This window comes from Hyperolius riggenbachi, chromosome 8 (genome assembly GCF_040937935.1).
Source record: "Hyperolius riggenbachi isolate aHypRig1 chromosome 8, aHypRig1.pri, whole genome shotgun sequence".
Taxonomy (NCBI): Eukaryota; Metazoa; Chordata; class Amphibia; order Anura; family Hyperoliidae; genus Hyperolius; species Hyperolius riggenbachi.
This window is the reverse complement of record NC_090653.1, coordinates 67,417,675-67,437,800: the sequence shown is the minus strand read 5'-3', so window position 1 is coordinate 67,437,800 and position 20,126 is coordinate 67,417,675. Positions and strand designations below refer to the sequence as shown.

General features: G+C 47.8%; 1 long non-coding RNA gene across 3 annotated transcripts in view; it reads right to left on the bottom strand.

The window, feature by feature from the left end:
- The window catches only part of LOC137528877 (uncharacterized), a 201,688-nt gene that overhangs the window by 143,019 nt on the left and 38,543 nt on the right, over positions 1-20,126 (bottom strand). The gene's annotated exons all lie outside the window — the stretch shown is intronic.

The window sequence follows — 20,126 nt, the reverse complement described above, 5'->3', positions numbered from 1 at the left end:
ACAATCCGCATAGGAAGTGGGGTAGAACATCCGGATTTTTAGCCAGTGTGTTGTGCGCTCTCCGGTTCTCATAGCTTTGTATTGGCCGGATGGTGCAGTCCGGCTCCGCCCCGGATACGGCTGCCGGAGGAGCCGGACCAAAAAATAGCGCATGTTGGAACGGACGCCGGAGTCCGGATCCGATCCGGTCCGGCTCCGGTCCGGCAGAACGGACGCATGTGAACGGACGCATAGGCTTTCATTGCTATGCCGTGCGTCCGTTCCGTCCGTTCTGCAAGCGGTCCGGCTCCGGCACGGCGATTCCGGACGGCCACCGCTAATGTGAACCGGGCCTTACTTTGAACTCCTTACTGACCCTAGCCAAGATTTGAACTCTGGTCGCCCATGTCAAAGGCGGTGTCCTTAAAGGGAACCTGTACTGAGTAAAATTATTTAAAATAAACACGAGGTAACTTCAAATGAACATTACATAGGTACCTTGCCATCAGTTCCTCTCAGAAGCTCATCATTTTCGTCTGACAACAATCCCTTCCAGTTCTGACAACAATTTTGTCAGAACTGAAATATATCAGTTGCTGTCAGTTATAGCGGAGAGGACAACTGCTGTGCCAAGAAATGTCTGTTTCCCTATGGCTCAAGTGGGCGATGTTAGTTTCACAGTGTGCTGACCAGGAAGCTGTTATTTATTTATTTATTTATTGTATTTATAAAGCGCCAACATATTACGCAGCGCTGTTATGGGGTAATGGTTAAGGGCTCTGCCTCTGACACAGGAGACCAGGGTTCGAATCTCGGCTCTGCCTGTTCAGTAAGCCAGCACTAATTCAGTAGGAGACCTTTGGCAAGTCTCCCTTACACTGCTACTGCCAATAGAGCGCGCCCTAGTGGCTGCTGCTCTGCTCTGGCGCTTTGAGTCCGCAAGGAGAAAAGCGCAATATAAATGTTATTTGTCTATTTGTCTTGTAATGGCCATTTTCAAAATGGAGGACAGAGAATCCCATCGATTACAGTGGACAAACAGGACGCAGGAGAGGAGAAAGAGATTGACGAGTAGACTACACGGGAAGCAAGTATGACCGGTGTATGTTTATTTTGACTTTTCATTTTCAGTTCAGGTATTCTTTAACCAGTACACTATCCAGCCACTCCTATGCACTGTGTAGCAGCAGTGCATTCTGATAACGTACTGCTGCATCCATTTTGTGTGAAACCCAGCGCTGTCCCATTCAAGAGGAGCTTTAAAGGGACTCCGAGCACCTCTCATGGGCATGTCTTTAAGACAGACGACTTCCAACAAAGTCGTGCTTTGACCCCTCTGGAGGAGCCTCTTGCAATGGCCATGCGTGTCACTTCCTCTTCCTGCTTCATTCAGTGATGCACTTCTCTAACAGAGAAGACAGGGTTGACCAATTTTTAAATTGAAATCGAACAAAAATTATTTGGTGTAGAACGGCGGTATGCATCCTTAATTACTTTGCAGTACTGGTTGGAGTCTTTAAAGGCATGCCCATGAGAGTTGCTCGGAGTCCCTTTAACCAAGGACTGCACTTCTTCCCAATCAGTATCTGATATCCTCTTTCCCACAAGAAATCTTTAACTTTTCTCGAATATTTTAGAAATCTCCCTAAAAGGGCTTGTGCAATGATTCTCTATGAGTGTTCACATCTGAGCGGTTCAATTCCGATCCGCTCACCAAAGTGCTACCTGTACCATTTTCTAAACATTTTGGCTCAATGGAAGTTATAGAGATATCGCAAGGCGCTTGAAAAAGCGCTTTGTATAGCGATTTCCCCATCGCTTTAATGAATAAATACATAGGCTATCATTCATGAACAGGCTTTCGGTAAAGAGAATCAGTGCGGGAAAACACCGCTGGCGGATTTTTAGACTTCTGGGTGGGCATTCATAAAAAAGTATCCATGTGCGGTAGCAGTGCGGAGATTCCCCGAACTAAGCTGGCGGTAGGCAGGCGGTAGGCTTGCGGAGACACGGAAGCTGCTGAGTTGATACATTTCTCCGTGTTCCGCTCTGCTGCAGCTGCCTGGGAGGTCTGTGTGTCTCCATTCACTTACATTGGTATCGCCACATCAGAGGGAGCGGTACTTCCCGACCTCACACCGCTTGCGGTGATCTTTATGAATGAACATTTTGCTACATTTGTACCGATAATCACCGCACAAGGCGGTGATTTATCACTCTGCTCGGTAGTGTCATTTTTCCATGCGGAAAGAGGCTTTATGAATGCTGACTTTGCTAAGTAGTCGGTAAAGTCAGCTGTTTTAAGCATTTCCGCATGCGGAAATGCTTTATGAATGATAGCCATTGTATTTATTCATTTCCGGGTGAAAGAGTTAACTTCCTGACTAACGTCAGGAAGTAAAAAAACTAATTGCTCTGCAAAAGCGCTTAAAAAAGCGCTTTTCTAAATGCAAAGCACAGGGAAAAGCGCAGAAAAAAACTCAATAAATCGCTCAGTGCTTGTGATAGCGCTGCCTCAATGAACATTCACCTGGCAGGACTAAAGATGTTGCCATCTGTGAAATTTCAGAATGTTAATCAGGGAGAGGAAAGATTCTGAAATGGGCAAACACTGATAAAATAATTTAGAAATAAATATTTTAAGAAAATAAGCAATTTTATTCATTACATTATTTTCACTACAGTTCCTTTTTCAGCATAACTGAATGGTATAGATCAGAGGTCCCCAACCTGGGGGCCGCGGCCCCCTGGGGGTCCGTGGGCAGATTTCTGGGGGGCCGCGGCGGATCTGGCCTTTCTCCCTCTCCCCCCAGCGGCCGCCGTTCCTGATACCTTATGAGCGGGCGTCCGCTTTCTTCCTTATATTCCCCATAGCCCCTCTCCTCTTTGAAGCATCTCGTATTACAGCAGCGCTTGCTGTGCGCATGCAGTAAGGAGGGCAGGAGGTGGGCAGCGTTCCCATGGTAACGGCGATCGCCGCTACAGGAAGCCGCTGCCCTATTTCCTACCCTTCCTTACAGCAGCCGCGCGGGAAGCGCTGCTGTAATACGAGGTGCTGCAAGAGGAGAGGCGCTATGGGGAATACAAGGAAGCGACCGCCCACTCGTAAGGTAACAGGAGCGGCGGCCACGGGGGGGGCTGTGCAGGGGAGAGGAGAGGCTACACTGGGCTAACTGTACTGGCGACACTGGGGCAGCGATACTGGGCTAACTATACTTGCTATTCTGGGATAACTATACTTGCCATACTGGGCTAACTATACTTGCTATTCTGGGCTAACTATACTTGCTATTCTGAGCTAACTATACTTGCTATTCTGGGCTAACTATACTTGCTATACTGGGATAACTATACTTGCTATACTGGGATAACTATACTTGCTATACTGGGCTAACTATACTGGCTATACTGGGCTAACTATACTTGCTATTCTGGGCTAACTATACTTGCTATACTGTGGTAACTGTACTAGCTATACCTGGGGTAAATATACTTGCTATACTAGGCTAACTGTACTTGCTATACTGTGGTAACTGTACTTGCTATACTGGGGTAACTACTGGCTATACTGGGGTAGCTATACTTGCTATACTAGGCTAACTGTACTTGCTATACTGTGGTAACTGTACTTGCTATACTGGGGAAACTATACTTGCTATACTAGGCTAACTGTACTGGCTATACTGTGGTAACTGTACTTGCTATACTGGGGTAACTATACTTGCTATACTAGGCTAACTGTACTTGCTATAGTGTGGTAACTGTAACTGTACTTGCTATACTGTGGAAACTGTACTTGCTATGCTGTGGAATCTGGGAAAAAAGGGGGGGGGCTGCTGCCGCCGACACTAGCCACGCCCACTCACCCCCCAACCTGGGGGGCCCCGGAGAAAATTTTGGTCGGGATAGTGGGCCCCGGGCTCAAAAAGTTTGGGGCCCCCTGGTATAGATGCCTTCTTTGTAAAAAGGCCTGTTTATTATTGGAGATAGTATCAGTTGCAAATGCAGCCTTTGTTTATTAGACATCAATGTAATCTAACAATTTTACATGTGTATCTGACTGGGAAACTAGATTGCATTACTTATGTACGTTGAATAATTTATAGACTGTTTATTCTAAGTTACCGTACATGTCACATTTATTTATGAGTCATGTCATAAGCTGTTAATCCATGTTAGCGCAGATGTATACAATTTATTCCAATTTGTATTTCACTTTATGCATAATCTAATAGGATTGTAAGGCTAGGTTCACAGCGGGACGCTGCCTTCTCTGTATAACAGGAATGCAACACAACGGTACATAAAAGTCTTACCGCAAGTTACGGCTGTGCTGATTCGGGGTCAGTGAAGCATACAATTAAAAGTATGCTTCACCTCTACTGTTAACTCGCGCCTCTACTGGTAATGCACAGCATGTGGAGCATTACTATGCCACAACCAGTTATACCGCAACGCTCCTGCCGCACAGTGAACGCCCTACAGGTGGTGCATTGCAATGCGGCAAGCGGCGTTACAGAGTGGCCGTTACACCGCATCACAATGCACCACTGTGAATGGAAGAAAAGCATGGCCACCTGCATTGCAGAGCAAGGCATGAGTGTCCCCAAGCCCTAACAGATGTACAGCTTCTATTCTGTTAATGCACTATTAATCTTACCACTTGGTAATCATGAAACAGCGCTCCCACAGACGCAGTTGATGCGAACCCGGCATCTGAAACGGAGGGGCTCCCGGGACTCCAGAGCTGCGGCGAGGGACATATCGGCTGCCAGGGGCTGGAGGAAGCCCTGGGTAAGTAGCTCTAATTTGTTTTTTCTACCTCGGATGCTTCCTTTAAAATATTTAGCTACAAGTATACAGATAGTCACTGACTTACAAACGACCTGCTGATATGAACGTCACGAAAATGGGAACAAGTCAAAAAGATTTTTTCAAATAGACCTTGTAGTTTTGAGAAAATCAATGTTTGTGGCAAGATAGAAAAACAGCATGTTACAAGATCCCTGTGTTATCACTCCCAATAGAAACCTACAGCGAGTCTTCATTGTGAGCAGCAACACCTGATTACTGCTGCTTGGTTAGCAAGGAGATTTCTTCAGCTTTACCAGCTCCCAGTCCCACATTGGCCGCCATTGTGCTAACTGTACAGGGTACAGGGGCGTAGCAATCACTATAGCAACCATAGCATTGCTATGGGGCCCCTCTGTCACAGGGGGCCCGCAGCAGTGTACCCCACTAGGTGCTGGAGGGGTCGCAGCATGAGGGGAGAGCTTGGTGGCACATCGGGGAGGGGGGAGAGCTTGGTGGCCCCCCCCTCCCGGCCCCCCCTCACCTCGGGCTCTCCCCTCTGCGCTCCCGTGCAGCATTGAATAAATATTGTATGCAGGCGGAGGCGGCAGATACATACCTTCCGTGCGCTCCACCGATGCGTCTCTCTAGCCTCTGATACGACTTCCTCTTTATACCGGAAGTCGCGTCAGAAGCTAGAGAGAGGAGCATCCGTGGAGCGCACGGAAGGTATGTATCTGCCCTGCCGACTGCATACAATCTTTATTCAATGCTGGAGGGGAGCTGTCATGGTCACTCACCAGTGAGGCCTAGGCGGCTGGTACATTCGGGTGTCCATGGGCACTCCGGGGCATGCCGTCGTGCTTCCAGACGGGGAGTACTGGCAGTGTGTGTTCGTGCATGTCGTGGGCGGCGCGGTGGTCTACTGCATCGGAAGGTGTAGGGGACTGCGTGCAGTGCGCGTTCATGTGCGGGGAGTGTCTTGGTGTACATCCCTTCCAGCTTGTTGTTGTGCGCGCTTTGTCATGCGCATGCGCGTACGTCATTACACGTTGCGCGAGTGCGTCGTTGCGCATTGTGCGCGTACGTCATTGCGCATCGTGATGACGTCAAACGGTCTATAAAAGGCCTCAGAGTGCATTGCCTGGTGCTGTGGTATTGCAGCAAGTTTGCCCGTGTGACCCGCTCCATTGAACTTGTTCCTGCCTGATTGATCTTCTTCGTTGCCGACCTCTGCTTGCCCTGACTACCCGCCTTGTTGCCAACCTCTTGCCTGTCTGATTACCTGCTCTGCTGCCAACCCATTTCTGGACGACTACCCGCTTTGTTACCCGACCCGGCTTGGAAGAGGACCTGCCTTGTTGCTGAACCCGGAACTGCTCTAAGGACTGTGCTACCTGAGGTGCTCAGTTATTGCACTACCCTTACTCAGCTCGCGGAAGCGTCTGTCTGCCTGCCAGCTCTTCTGCACCTTGCTCCATAGAGACTCTGTTCCACATCCAGAGGTTCTGTGTGGCGAGCCGCATAAGTAGCTGTTATCCTCGCACTAGACTCCATCCTTCAGGTATGTGAGCCGGTTGTTACAGGAGCGCAGAGGGGAGAGCCCGAGGTGACGTGCCACCAAGCTCTCCCCTCATGCTGCGACCCCTCCAGCCCTCAAAAACGGCCCTGAGCGGGCCTGAGGGGGAGGGGCGGCCTAACCTGGGGAGTGCCGCCTGTTAATCACTACCTAACCTGGGAGTCCCTGCCACTCACAACCTAACCTGGGGGGCGCCTGTCACTCACTACCTAACTGTGGGGGGGGGGGGGGTGGGGGGGTGCATGTCACTCACAACCTAACCTGGAGGTCCCTGTCAGTCACTAGCTAACTGGGGGTCCCTGTCGCTCACAACCTAACCTGGGGGTCCCTGTCGCTCACAACCTAATCTGGGGGTCCCTGTCACTTACTACCTAACTGGGGGTCCCTGTCACTACCTAACTGGGGGTCCCTGTCACTCACTACCTAACTGGGGGTACCTGTAGCTCACAACCTAACCTGGGGGTCCCTGTCACTCACTACCTAACTGGGGGTCCCTGTCACTCACTACCTAACCTGGGGGGCTCCTGTCACTTCCTAACCTGGGGGGCGCCTGTCACTTACTACCTAACCTGGGGGACCCTGTCACTCACTACCTAACCTGGGGGTCCCTGTCACTTACTACCTAACCTGGGGGTCCATCACTACCTAACTGGGGGTCCCTGTCACTCACTACCTAAACTGGGGGCTACTGCCACTACATACACTGGGGGTCCCTGTCACTACCTGAACTGGGGGGTCCCTGTCACTACGTGAACTGGGGGTCACCTGTCACTACTTACACTGGGGGTCACCTGTCACTGCCTGAACTGGGGGGCTCCTGTCACTGCCTGAACTGGGGGGCTCCTGTCACTGCCTGAACTGGGGAGGCTCCTGTCACTACCTAAACTTGGGGACTCCTGGCGCTACCTTAACTAGGGGGCACCTGTCACTACCTAAACTATTCAGGGCAGCCAGCCCAGCATCACCACCAGCCAACCAGCCCAGAATCACTGTCAAAAAGGCCACAGCATCACCACCAGTCAGGCCAGCATTTACTTCAACCAGCCAAGCACAGCCAGGGGCAGACTGACCATTAGGGCACTCGGGCACGGACCGAGGGCCCGTGGTCAGGGGGGGTGTCAAGAACCGGCCCGCGGCACGCCTGCGTATACGGTTCCCGACTGCGGGTTTGACCAGATTAAGCGGGGAACAGCCTTATTTAAGCTACAAACAAGGCTGGAACCCCTCAAACACTTCTCACTGCCACCACTAGCTGTTCGCTAGACACTTCCACTCTGCTGTCGAGTCCTCAGCGCGCACTCCGCGTTTTCGTATCTGGGTCAGCTTTGCGCTTAGGCCAAATACGGGAACGCCACGCACCCCCACACACACACAGTTGCAATCTTACACTGTCGTGAAGCAAAGACCCACTAACAGTCGTTCCGAACGATACTGTTAGCTACTCGCACTGGCGTTGTTCGTACGTTGGGTCAGCTGCGCGCTTAGGCCAACGTATGACAAACGCCCCCACACACAATGCAATTACAATTTCCTACGGTAGTGTTGCTCAAGCGTACAATTAGGCATGAACTTATACACGGTTACACTTCAGTCTCTTCTAGGCTATGAGGGTTAGTTTAGTACGGCAGAAGTCAAACTTATTAAATAATAATTTAATATTCTAGAAAAACATAGAACAGTGCAAAACTGAAGATATACAAAGAGATTACAAAAAAAAACAAGTAAAAATAGTTACAAGATAAAATGTACAAAGATAACACACAAAGCGATTTTGCTTACCAAAATAAAGGGATCCCGATAGAAGAATCGTGGACTTTGGTGTGGACGGACACAGTCTGGCTAGACCAGGAGTTCACTAGCTTGGGCCAGGAGACCGGCTGCCACTACCGTCAGAAGAGAACTGCTTTGAGGTAGCTGTCCCCTGGTTTTTATAATGAAATATTCGCCTCGAGGCTGTAAGCCTGTGTGGACGGGGGGGGAAGCTGGATTTAATTACATCCTCAGTCATAATTGGATTTCCAGAGATCCAACATCCACTATAGTCCACACACCCAACAAAAGACTTCCTTAGCCCAATTTCCCCAGGTTACAATGTCTTTACATCAAGAGATTGTTAAATGAGGCTTTTCAACTCCACCAATAATTCAATTTCCACAGGTAGAAAATGGTATCAAAAGGACTTCACCTCTTCAATAATTTCCAGTAGGCTGTCAAATACATTTCAAACATTCAGGTGTCAGCTTCCCCCTGCCCCCAAGACTCTAGCAGGCTTGCCTTGTCCCAATGGCTGACACCAGACTCAAAAGCCATGCCGACCAGCCTATTCTTCCTCAATTGGCAGGTAATTAGCAGTAGACACAGTTTCCCCTGCTGGACAATGGGGCAGAGGTAATGGACATCTACATACAGAATTACATTAGACAGACTTCAGTTTACTCTGGCCAGGTGACCAATTACTCCCAAGCCCAATACACATCTGAGGCATTATTCAGACAACATGGTCTGACCACCTGTATAGGCTTCACAGCAACTGTCTAATTAAGGGTTTCCTCATTAGAAGCAGACAATGATAGGTAATTTACACTTTATACGGAATTCCAGGAAGACTGGCTAACAGACAATCCCATATGTTACAGTCAAAAAATGAAGGAAATATGTTCCTGTTATCCTTAATATCATCAGCACCTCAATATATCTCCACACCTCCGCCGTTAACTTGGTGCAAGGCAGATGATCTTCCCAGATCATCCTGCCAGCACCTACACTGTTGGTTCTGCTTGACGGGACAGCCCATCAGCATTCCCATGATTGCTCCCCTTCCCGATAGCGCTGGCAGGTGATTCTAACGAATCATCCTGCCAAAGCCTACATTGACGGCCTGGCCGGGTGGGGAAACCCTTTAGCATCCTCAGGAGGGTTCCCCACCTGTCAGTTAGCTCCAAGCTACACGACTGGAAAGCTAGGTCAGGTTGCTGCAATGTGTCGTTGCCCTTGGCAACCTGACGTAACCAACCAGGGGAATGCGTGTCAGTGACGACCGTGAATTCGTGACCATAAAGACAGTGCTGCATCTGGGGAAGGGTCCCCACAGTCGCTACACGCACTCTCTCTATAGTGGCAGGACCTATCTCTCGGTCCCTTTGGGGAACGATTATCTGCCGGTCTGTCTCCTCCACTTCAGACAGCTCAGAGGGAATAACTTCCCAGGACCCTCTCAGCCCGCCCCTCCCAGCTGGTGACCTGCTGGCTAGCCCCCTGAGCTCTTCCAGGCTGCTGTCAAATCGAACCGCCCCAGAGAGCTCAGTGCTGCCTGTCACACATTCCAGGAAGGCTACAAACGGAGAGGCTCCTGGGCCCCCCGGGCCAGGTTCCGAATTGGATGTGGCTGACCCAGCAACATTTGCCACTTCGGTGGACAGTCCCTCTGCTGTAGACCCGCTAGCACTGCGGGTTACCACTGCAGCTGAGGGAGTGCCCACATTATACACATCATGAATCACATCACATTTGGTCTTAAAAACATCTGAAGGGGAAAGATCTGGCCTGGTGCCGTCTGCCCCTTCAGTGGGCAATCCATCTGCTGCAGCCCAGCGAGCCCGGCTGGTTACTCCTGCAGCCGACGGAGTGTCCACCTGACACACAGCATTATGTAGCACAACACATATGACATCAGCATTATCCATCTTACACATATTGACATTTAGAACATTACATTCCACATCAACATTATCTGCTGCATTATACCCAGTGCTACCCAGCACTTCACAAGTAGCATCACTAGTTCTTGCATCGATCGCCTCGATAGTCCATGCGTCATAAAGGACATCATCAGTTTCTGCATTCTCCGGATCAACATGTCCCACTCCAGGCCTAGGCACTGGAGAATCACTAGGGCTGGCTCCTAGCAAACAGTCCATAGCCCCTGGGGCCTCACTAGCACTCCCTACTTGCACAGCATTATCAAACAGTACCTTGCACGAGTCCTGAACTTCTGCTGGGGATGCAGGCCCCACAGGGTTTGGATTAGGCTCATACCGGGCCACTAACCGTCCCAGGTCAGTACCCAGCAAAACGTTGGTAGGGATTTTGTCTGTTACCCCAACTTCTCTCAATCCGCTGCCGGCCCCCCAATTCAGGTGGACCAAGGCGGTGGGTATGGCTGGGGTGACACCCCCAATTCCTCGGACAGCAATCATTTTCCCAGGTATGTACTGCTCCGGGTTCACAAGCTGGGGATGTATGAGAGTCACTTCTGCTCCAGTGTCTCTCAGCCCAGTGGCAACTGTACCCCCAACCGTGACAAGCTGCAGATTCTCTGCATAGCCAGTGGCATTCCTGGTAGCACACAAAGCCGTTGGGACTTCACTGGCGTTTGAGGCCTCACTGGATTTTGGGGCCTCCCTCTTCCTCTCTGGGCAAGTCGTGCTGATATGACCCACCCTGTCACATACAAAGCATTTCCGAGTGTCAGGTTGCTTGAATCCAGGAGACAGCGGTGCTTGCCTCCTCTGGGTGCTGGGTGAAACAGGTTTAGCAATCTGTTCTCCTCTCCAGCTGGGCGTAGTAGTCCTCCGGGACTCAGGTGCTCTATGGGCGGTGTAGGCATCGGCCATTTCCGCAGCCTCATCCACTGTCTTTGGTTCTCGATCCAGCACAAACAGCCGGACCTCAACAGGACAGGTGTGTAGGAACTGGTCTTTTATCATCAGCTCCTGCAGGGCATCCAAGGTTTTAACTGACAGTCCTTTTAGCCACTGCTGGAAGGCAGTGCGCAGGTTGCAAGCATGATCCAGGTAGCTGTCATTAGGACCTCGCTGCACTGTCCTGAAACGTTTGCGATACACCTCTGGCGTGAGGTGGTATCGCGCAATGATGGCTTTCTTAATTGCCTCAAAGTCTGTTTCTTCCTCCTGGGGGAGACTCACAAATGCCTCCAGGGCCTTGCCTCTCAGCCCTGGTGTGAGGTATCTTGCCCACTGCTCACGGGGCACCCCATACTGCCGACAAGTCCTTTCAAACCCCTGTAGGAAAGTGTCTATGTCAGAGTCCTTGTCCATAGCGGGGAACTTATCCAGGGGGATTCTGTGGACTCGCTCACCTTCGCGTTCTGCGGGTCCAGCAGACCGGTTCGGCTGCTGAAGTTTAGCCAGCTCCAGCTGGTGTTGCCGTTCAGCACTTTCCCTCTCGGCCTGGTGTCGCTGTGCAGCTTGTTCCCTCTCGGCCTGGAGTCGCTGTGCCGCTTGTTCCCTCTCGGCCTGGAGTCGCTGTGCCGCTTGTTCCTTCTCTGCCTGTCGGTGCAGTAGGATCAGCTTTAGGCGCAGTTCAGGATCAGCCGAGTTCAGTAGCTGTAGATCAGCTTCCAGAGATGTCATCTCCGTGTTCGGTGGATCATCCAGGACATCGTCTCCACTCGCATCCTGTAGCGGGAGCGATTCCTCCTCTGGCATGTCGTGAGCTGCATCCGCTGACGTTGAAGCACGGGCTTGCTCTGCCTCATCATGCTCCTCGAGGGCACGAACCAACTGCTCCTTAGTCTGGCCGCTCACCGTCTCGATGCCTTTGTGCTCACACAGGTTGAGTAGTATCTCTTTGTTTTGCCTTGCATAGCTGGATGCTTTCTGAGCCATCGTGTTGCAAAAAATAAAAGAAAAGAAAAAAAAGGGGGGGGGGAAGGGAAAGCAAAACACCAAGTGTGTATCTTTGAACAAAAAAAAAAAAAAAGTATATAGATTCTGCACTGAGTAGACTTCTGTAGGCTAGTTACTTCTAGCAAGCTTCCAGCCTTTAGTACTCAGAATAGCGAGCTAAACTGCGTACTAATGTACTAAACGATGCCACCACTGCCAGCCAATTATGTCAAGAACCGGCCCGCGGCACGCCTGCGTATACGGTTCCCGACTGCGGGTTTGACCAGATTAAGCGGGGAACAGCCTTATTTAAGCTACAAACAAGGCTGGAACCCCTCAAACACTTCTCACTGCCACCACTAGCTGTTCGCTAGACACTTCCACTCTGCTGTCGAGTCCTCAGCGCGCACTCCGCGTTTTCGTATCTGGGTCAGCTTTGCGCTTAGGCCAAATACGGGAACGCCACGCACCCCCACACACACACAGTTGCAATCTTACACTGTCGTGAAGCAAAGACCCACTAACAGTCGTTCCGAACGATACTGTTAGCTACTCGCACTGGCGTTGTTCGTACGTTGGGTCAGCTGCGCGCTTAGGCCAACGTATGACAAACGCCCCCACACACAATGCAATTACAATTTCCTACGGTAGTGTTGCTCAAGCGTACAATTAGGCATGAACTTATACACGGTTACACTTCAGTCTCTTCTAGGCTATGAGGGTTAGTTTAGTACGGCAGAAGTCAAACTTATTAAATAATAATTTAATATTCTAGAAAAACATAGAACAGTGCAAAACTGAAGATATACAAAGAGATTACAAAAAAAAACAAGTAAAAATAGTTACAAGATAAAATGTACAAAGATAACACACAAAGCGATTTTGCTTACCAAAATAAAGGGATCCCGATAGAAGAATCGTGGACTTTGGTGTGGACGGACACAGTCTGGCTAGACCAGGAGTTCACTAGCTTGGGCCAGGAGACCGGCTGCCACTACCGTCAGAAGAGAACTGCTTTGAGGTAGCTGTCCCCTGGTTTTTATAATGAAATATTCGCCTCGAGGCTGTAAGCCTGTGTGGACGGGGGGGGGAAGCTGGATTTAATTACATCCTCAGTCATAATTGGATTTCCAGAGATCCAACATCCACTATAGTCCACACACCCAACAAAAGACTTCCTTAGCCCAATTTCCCCAGGTTACAATGTCTTTACATCAAGAGATTGTTAAATGAGGCTTTTCAACTCCACCAATAATTCAATTTCCACAGGTAGAAAATGGTATCAAAAGGACTTCACCTCTTCAATAATTTCCAGTAGGCTGTCAAATACATTTCAAACATTCAGGTGTCAGCTTCCCCCTGCCCCCAAGACTCTAGCAGGCTTGCCTTGTCCCAATGGCTGACACCAGACTCAAAAGCCATGCCGACCAGCCTATTCTTCCTCAATTGGCAGGTAATTAGCAGTAGACACAGTTTCCCCTGCTGGACAATGGGGCAGAGGTAATGGACATCTACATACAGAATTACATTAGACAGACTTCAGTTTACTCTGGCCAGGTGACCAATTACTCCCAAGCCCAATACACATCTGAGGCATTATTCAGACAACATGGTCTGACCACCTGTATAGGCTTCACAGCAACTGTCTAATTAAGGGTTTCCTCATTAGAAGCAGACAATGATAGGTAATTTACACTTTATACGGAATTCCAGGAAGACTGGCTAACAGACAATCCCATATGTTACAGTCAAAAAATGAAGGAAATATGTTCCTGTTATCCTTAATATCATCAGCACCTCAATATATCTCCACAGGGGGGGCCACCAGAGAGCCCTAAGCACAAGGGGAGACAGCCAGTGAAGGAGGGCGATGGGCATAGCAGCGGAGAAGGGGGGAAGTTTCCCCCCCTTCTCTCACCTTGGGGCCCCCCTTCCTGGATCTCCCCTCCGTAATCTGTTCAGCTACCGGAGGGAGCGCTGATCTGTGTGCCACTAGCGGCCAGGCTTGTAGGTGTCTCCAGGAGGGGAGACAGCCAGTGAAGGAGGGCGATGGGCATAGCAGCGGAGAAGGGGGGAAGTTCCCCCCCCCCTTCTCTCACCTTGGGGCCCCCCTTCCTGGCTCTCCCCTCCTGGAGACACCTACAAGCCTGGCTGCATATACTGGGGAGACCTATACACCTGGCTATATTGGGGAGACCTATACACCTGGCTATACTGGGGAGACCTATACATCTGGCTGCATATACTGGGTGCACCTATACACCTGGCTGCATATACTGGGGGTACCTATACACCTGGCTGCATATACTGGGGAGACCTATACACCTGGCTGCATATACTGGGGGCACTTATACACCTGACTACATATACTGGGGGCACTTGTAGACCTAGCTACATATACTGGGGCACCTATAGACCTGGCTGTATATACTGGTGGCACCTATAGACCTGGCTGTATATACTGGGGACACCTATAGACCTGGCTATACTGGGGACACCTATACACCTGGCTACATATACTGGGGACACCTAAAGACCTGGCTATCTATACAGGAGACACCTATAGACCTGGCTATTTGTACTGGGGACACCTATAGGCCTGGCTACCTATTCTGGAGACACCTGTAGACCTGGCTACCTATACTGGGGACACCTATAGACCTGGCTATCTTAACTGGGGACATCTATAGACCTGGTTATCTATTCTGGGGACACCTGTAGATTAGGCTACTTATACTGGGGACACCTATAGACCTGGATACCTGCACTGGGAAACCCTATAGACCTGGATACTTCCACTGGGGATACCTTTTGACCTGGTTACCTATACTGGCCTGGGGGCACCTATTTTGGGGGAACTGCTGCCAGATTAACTATTTTTGGGGAACTGCTGCTGCCAGATTAAGTGTATTTTGAGAAACAGCCTCCAGATTATGTGTATTTTTGGGGAACCGCTGCCAGATTGTGTATAATGGGGGAACTGCTGCTTCCAGATTCTGTGTATTTTGGGGGAACCACTGCTGCTACAGGTATTTTTGGTGATCCGCTGCCAAATTATGTGTATTTGGGGGAACCGCTGCTGCCAGATAACGTCTATTTTGGGGGAACGTCTGCCATATTATCTGTATTTTGGAGGAACCTCTGCCAAATTGCATGGATTTTTGGTGCAATGCTGTCAGATTACATGTATTTTGGGGGGAAACACTATGGCAGAGTTCAAACTTCCTCGGCAGACCTTTTACAGCACTGCTACGGTCATGTATATTTTGCCCCACCCATGACCACGCCCACATTCTGATGCGTGACCACACCCATTTTTTGGCGCGCAGCGCGACGCGTGGCACAGGGTTTTTTGTCAGTGTAAAATATCACAATATAACATATTTACTGTTGTCAGTAAATTATTATATCTTAGTCTGTAAAAATATAACGTAAAAGGTGGGAAACACTGGTATGGGGGCCCCATAATCTACTATTGCCCGGGGGCCCCATGAGTTGTCAGTCCGCCCCTGAGCACAGCCCAGCATCACCGCCAGCCAACCCAGCCACAGCATCACCGCCAACCCAGCCACAGCATCGGCCACAGCATCACCGCCAGCCAACCCGGCCACAGTATCACCGCCAGCCAGGCCACAGCATCACTGCCAGGCCTTTCAGCCCACACATCATCCCCAATCCAGCCAAAAACAGTATTGCCAGGCACAGCAGCCAGTACAGGAGAATTCAGAAGCCAAGTGAGAGGTGTCTACCATATTAAGGGGGCATTCTGCCTATTTATGTGAAATACTGTCTATTTATGTGCCTCATGATTGCTGAATTTGTCTTGTTGGGGGCCTCATGATTGCTGAATTTGTCATGTTGGGGGCCTCACGATTGCTGAATTTGTCATGTTGGGAGCCTCATTTTTGCTGAATTTGACTTGATATGGCCTCATGATTGCTGAATTTGTCTTGTTGGGGGTCACATGATTGCTAACTGCGAGAGTATGGGAAAAGCTGAGTCATCATCATATGAGACAATAGCATTAAACCTACTTTTTTAGCTTTTTAAAACAGAAAATAAAACTAGGAGGTTGTAAAAAAATGAATTTATTTTTCAGGAGTAGGATGGATGAAATTGTTTATCTTCACAGTTTATTTTCAACTTGGATTTTCTATAATGTTCATGTATGAGTTAAAATGTTTCTACAGTATTTAGTTTACATTGCTGTTGCCACAAGGGGGCCCAGTGATTTCTAGTTACGCCCCTGACTACTACCTAAACTGGGGACACCTATAGACCTGGCTACTTATACTGTACTTAGAGGGGTGTGGGAATGTTGGGGTGGGAGGTCCGAGGTCCGTGGGGTTGGAAGGTCGTGGGGGGGCCCATAAAAATGTTTTGCTATGGGGCCCAGTCATTTCTAGCTACGCCTCTGACAGGGTATGTGGGTTATTTCTCGTGTAAATGTTTTATTTGAAACATTTCCATGTAAAAACGTCACAGGCATATCTAAGTTTAATCATCCCCATTCCAAATAAATACATTTATTTAATTCCACCAGTTCAGCCCTCTAGCACTCTCAAGAAAGGCAATATGGCCCTTGGCCTAAAAAAAGTTTAGACACCCCCGGCCTAGGCTAAACGACATTGGAAGGACAGGGGTATATACCAATATACAATACAGTAATACTGTATATAGATAAAAGAAGTGTTTCTGATCCCAGAAAAATTACCGTAAAAGTGGTTATCCTGAATAATTCACTACATTCTACTATAGGTCACTACACTGCCTCTTTAATAAGTCAGCCCCAATGTTCAGCACTCTGGGTACAAACTCTGAAGTACAAAATGACCTATTTGGGGTTATACAAGCAATGCAACAATTGCTCTTGATCCAGGAAGGATCCAATTAAAATCCTTGGATTGTCCATTGATCAAGAAGGAATTCTTCTGCTAAATAATGGGAAATGTCGATTTTCTCAGCTGTCTATAGATGGCAGAGCGGTTGAGGATCTCCACTATTAAAAAAGTCGACAAACTGTCTCAAAATAGTGGACAGGTGTTTAACACAGACACCTTGTTCAAAATGAAAGCATATGGCATAGCTCCCAACTGTCCCTTTTTCGGAGGGACAGTCCCTTTTTGGGAGCCCTGTCCCTCTGTCCCTGTTTCACCCTCATTTGTCCCTCTTTCTATGTAAATGTATATATTTCTATACTAAAAATGTGTTTGACTCTAAACTTTATTCCAAACCTTTAAATTGATATATTACTAATTTTAAAATGTTACTATGAAGGAAAATGAACCAGGATAGAAAGGACCAGTGTGGTTTGAATTATAAAACAACATATGTTTCTTATGAAATCTTTATGGTATGCGTGACTAGAGGCGCAGTGAGGGCATGGCCAGCGGTGTGGCAGGGGCGTGGCTAAGTGTCCCTTTTTCTCATCTCAAAAAGTTGGGAGGTATGCATATGGCACTCGTAATTTCCTAGCCGAAGAACTCTACAGTAGAGTCCCAGTTAACCAGAGCTCAACTAACCACCAGTAGTCTCAACCAGCCAGCACAAATCGCTGGCAGGACAAATCAGCGGCAGTGGTAAAGGCCTACTTCTTAGGCTGTTAGTGGGCTCTGATGTGCTTAAAGGGAATCTTAAGTGAAAATAAATTTATGAGATATTTTTTTTTTGGGGGGGGGGGGGGGGGGGCAGCTAAAAATAGAATAGAAGTAGCACAGATATGAGTCTCCTATTGTTTCCAGTAAAGGGAGAGTTAAGAAACTTCAATTATCTATGCAAAAGATCTTCTCTAAGGTCTCAGACCTGTCTCTCACTGTTTCTTGTTTGTTTAAGGTTTCACGGCAGGAAAGTTCAAAGGGTCATAAGCTCTGCTCTGTTTCATAGTTTAACTGCTTGCTGACCGAGTCATGCCGACGCATCTCCTGTTGGTAAGCGGAGCCGAGCTCTGCCTTCAGTCTCCGAGCGGCGATTGCCGCTTGGGAGACTTAGACGGTGAAATCGCCGTCTTTCTTCTAAGTACAGCGCTGCGATTTGCAGCAGCGCTGTACTGGGGACAGCCGTGTCACACGGCTGTCCCCTCCTGACTGTCGGCGGTGATCGGCTGTCATAAACTGAAGCCTATGACAGATGATCACAGGGATTGGCTGGCGGGGGGAGGGAGAGAGGGTATTGTAAAAAAATAAGTAAATTTAATAAAAAAATATTAGTATAAATATTTACAACAAAAAACAAACAAACACTGGGGGGCGATCAGACCCCACCAACAGAGAGCTCTGTTGGTGGGGGGAAAAGTGGGGGAAATCACTAGTGTGCTCTGTTGTGCGGCCCTGCAGCTTGGCCTTAAAGCTGCAGTGGCCAATTACACAAAAAATATCCTGGTCTCTAGGGGGGTTAGCACTGTGGTCCTCAAGAGGTTAAAATGCAGAGTGTAGTTTGTAAACTGCAAATATTAGAGAATGATGCAATGTTATAAAAAAAAAGCTATATAACTGAAAATAAAAATATGTTTTTGCTTTGCTACTAATGTTCTATTAACCATTTCAGCCTGCAGGTATTTTCACCATATGGACAGGATGAATTTTCACATTTCAGCGCTCCTCCCTTTCATTCCCCAATAACTTTATCACTACTTATCACAACAAATGATCTATACCTTGTTTTTACGCCACCAATTAGGCTTTCTTTGGGAGGTACATTATGCTAAGAATTATTTTATTCTAAATGCATTATAATGGGAAAAATAAGAAACAAATTGAAAAAAATTCATTATTTCTCAGTTTTCAGCTGTTATAGTTTGAAAATAATTCATGATACCGTAATTAACATCCACTAACATTTATTTGGCCATTTGTCACGGTTATTGCAACGTTAAAATGATATCCCTAGTATAATTGTGACAATATTTTTTTTGGAAATAAAGGTGCATTTTTTTCAGTTTTACATCCATCACTAATTTTTAGCCCATAATTTAATAATAATATGTCTTCTTGACATACATATAAAAAAAAATGTTATTCCCTAAAGTCGGTAAGTGTAATTTTACTATTTGGTCTCTCAGCACTTCCTATTAGCGTACAATAAGTACACTATAGGAAGTAATGTGTTGCTACATTGTAACTAGGGAAGTGACGCAGGCATCAATGGATGCCTGCGATCACAGTGGCCTAGAGGGGAGATGAATGAATGGTAACATTGTTCACATTCATAAATCTAACGATTGGCGTCGGCAATCGGCGAGTGGGAGGAAGCGCAGAGGCTCTATTTAAGAATAAACACTGTTTTTGAACTAAAACACTGTTCATTCTCAGCGGACATGTACGGATTGGCTCAGGGGACTTTTGTCCCCAGCAGCCTATTCCCCCTGTTGCGTGAGGCTCACATCCCAGCAGCAGAAATGGTTACTTATCCGTACTACACATACAGTTCATTATATCATACTTATTTTTTTTTTTCGTTTCAGTGTCACTTTAAAGGGAACCTGAGGCGAGAAGTATATGGCAGCTGTCGTATTTATTTCTTTTTAAGCAATATCAGTTGCCTGCTAGCCCTGCTGATAGCCATACAACCGGTATTGCTTAAAAGGAAATAAATATGGCAACCCTCATATCCCTCTCACTTTAGGTGTCCTTTAACCCATTAGCAGCTTCAATAGAGTTATCTTGTTTGACCTCAGTCGGCAGAACTCCTTGTGCTGTAATTACCTAAGAATACTTTGAACTGTCCCCGCTAACATAAAATACAGAAACTGAAAGCAGAAGTCCTCTGTTATTGTCTCACACTGCCCCCTAGTGACACATTACAGCAGTACTAATTAGAAGCTAGGAAATCTAATAAAGTAGAAATGTAAAAAAATGTGCTAAAATAAATTGGCCTGGGGAAATTTCAAGCCTCTAAATAAATTGGCTGCTAAAGGGCTAAAGACTGGGTTCCTTGGCTCCCACAAGGTTAATATACTTTCAATTACTGTATTTTTAACATTTAATACAGAGTTCATGTTATATATATATAGAGTGGGGTATAGTACTGTATTAGGCCTATTTTTAACATAGAGTCTCAAGCAACTAGAAAGCATACTTATCTGGCAACTAACGATCCCTGTCGGTACCGGGATAATCGAGACTCTACTGTATTTAGAGATCTAAACCGTAATT